The sequence below is a fragment of the Palaemon carinicauda genome, chromosome 2 (assembly GCF_036898095.1).
Source record: "Palaemon carinicauda isolate YSFRI2023 chromosome 2, ASM3689809v2, whole genome shotgun sequence".
Classification (NCBI taxonomy): Eukaryota; Metazoa; Arthropoda; class Malacostraca; order Decapoda; family Palaemonidae; genus Palaemon; species Palaemon carinicauda.
This window is the reverse complement of record NC_090726.1, coordinates 44,775,981-44,778,480: the sequence shown is the minus strand read 5'-3', so window position 1 is coordinate 44,778,480 and position 2,500 is coordinate 44,775,981. Positions and strand designations below refer to the sequence as shown.

The 2,500-nt window shown below is 31.2% G+C and overlaps 1 protein-coding gene across 1 annotated transcript in view; it reads left to right on the top strand.

The window, feature by feature from the left end:
* The first annotated feature begins 1,470 nt into the window (after positions 1–1,470).
* The window catches only part of LOC137617208 (uncharacterized), a 5,341-nt gene continuing 4,311 nt past the window's right edge, over positions 1,471–2,500 (top strand). Inside the window, exon 1 of the mRNA XM_068347132.1 lies at positions 1,471–1,575. The gene's annotated coding sequence lies outside the window, so the exon portion shown is untranslated. The remainder of the gene's footprint in view (positions 1,576–2,500) is intronic.

Genomic DNA, 2,500 nt, shown 5'->3' with positions numbered 1-2,500 from the left:
CACTAGCCACCCACATAAGTCTTCACGAAATTTATGAATGTTAGCTGGCCCTCAACATGTGTGGAGTGTCCAAACTCATGTAAGAGGTCCGTCATTGATGTTTATATCACTGGAGCCTTATCCTACTGCAGTTGCAGGAGAAAGCTATCTATGAAGAATTAGAATGTAAGAGGCAGATCTTAAAGAATATTGATTTCACAGCATCATCATAGAAGAAATGATAAGGAAGATAATGCATGGATTCTGCACACAGGCCCAGAATTCTAATGGACACAACAAAGATATAGCTCTTTATCACAGTGTGGATTTTGAGACAGCGTACGGACAAGAAGTAAATGTTCCTAAGAGAATCATCACCTACATAGTAAAACCAAAGGCAGGCGCAATTTTAACGATTATTACTGAGATTATACACCAAGCCAAGTTTGGTAACTGTCCTTGGGATGAAAAACAGGCATATCTCCAGAGCACCGAAGAAGTCTAGGATTAATGTACTTACACATTTAAGTGCTTAGAATGGGTGTGTAAGCCCCTCAATATATGTTACATTGGTTATACAACTAAATTACAATGTTGGAGACTTCAAGCTATTTACAATAATGGGGCCATACATCACCATTCTCTTGATACACATGACAGAAAAACTCCATTAAATGACCTGATCAGGGACACAGATGTTCACGAGAAGGATGACTATGGCAGTGATTGTTGAAGCGGTGTGCGTCGGAATGCAGTGGCCAATGTTGATCGTTCAAGTTTCATCATACTATGTCCTCTCCTTCAGCAGGATGACTTTCCATAGCATGCAGTTAGAACTTATCCTGGAGCATTCAAAACTGATTTCTGGTATTTTTTTGGAAATCAAGATTTTTCTCCACTGCTATAACTTTGGAAATCAAATTGGAATTTTTAGGCTTTGTGTAAAAGATTCAGATGTCTTCAGCAGTATTTTCATAGTTATTTTGCAAAACATCTTCAAATTTTAATATTTATTGATTTTTAGTCTTTTAGTTTTCTTCTATTTTTCGTTTGTAGGAATGCACTGCCATTACATAAAAATAATTTCTTTATAGATATGCCCCGAAGAAAGCCATTAGTCATGGGCTGAAACAGCTGTTGATAAAAGTTGAAAAAAAGGAGCAGCACAGTAACAAATTCAGTATTTTCCTTCAAAACTTTATCCCCGAAGACAAGAAAAGATACAGTAAACTAGAAAAGTGTTGTGTTAGAATAATTGATGACACAAGTTCTTCAGTATTTAATACAAATTACTTAAGAGATTGAGAGTGCATATATATATATATATATATATATATATATATATATATATATATATATATATATATATATATATATATATATATAAACTGTCTTAAGAAGAAAACTTGCTTTAGTAATCTACAAGACAGTCAATAGACATGAATATGATCCCCTTGCATTAAAAGCTTCCTTGTTTGTCTTCTCAGTTTGTTTACCATTACCATCGCTCTGCTGGTCACGCCATCTTTTGGGGGTTTCCTGCTTCACCGACCCACAACAAAGGCTTCTTATCCTGCTCTACCTCATCCTAAAATAGTAGGTATCACATTATATATATATGTGTATGTGATTTTTGTCATTTTAAATATAAAACCGCAGATACTAATAGGTATCAAATTTAATTTACTTTGGAGAGGAGATTTTCATATAAGGTAATCTACCATAGCTAGGATTCGAACCCATTCTTTTGTTATATGTTACAGAAAGGACATTTTTTTATACATCCAGCTTCAAAAGACATAGAATTTTATGATGTGTAGATACCCTTTTCATACATATTTTAATTTGGGTTTATGTTATTTCCAACGTAGAGTGAATGTGATATTAATAATAATAATAATAATAATAATAATAATAATAATAATAATAATAATAATAATAATAATAATAATAATAATAATAATTTCAGCAAAAGCCATATACAGAGTTACAATAAGGGTACAGTGATCTTACACTTTTGACATCGGTAGAAAAAGATGAGATATGCAATAATATCAGTGATATATTACAAACATCAATTAGCAGGTTGACCACAGAGTTCTAAGGTCTGGGTAATAAAATCACAATATAATTGACGCTTAATAATGATGATAACATGCATATCAGCAAACAAAAAGAGAGGGAGAGAAAAAAATGGCGATGACAATGAAAATTATGTTGGAACAAAAATTGCTTGAATAATGATAGAACTCTGGAAAAAAAAGTATTAAGAAGTATTAATGTTTATATATGGTAAATCCATAATTATGTTAGTGTTATATATATAATTTAACAAAAAGTTACACTTTTATTCTTCTTTGCTTACTTAAGGGATGTTTTATGGTCCTATATTTTTTTTTCTTTTTTTTAATTCATAATTTTCCTTTGTGTTTTTCCATTATTTTTGTTTTTTATTTTGAATTTATTGTTTTCCTTTTGTTTTTGTCTAATATTTTTGTAATTCATATTTTTTCTTTGTGTT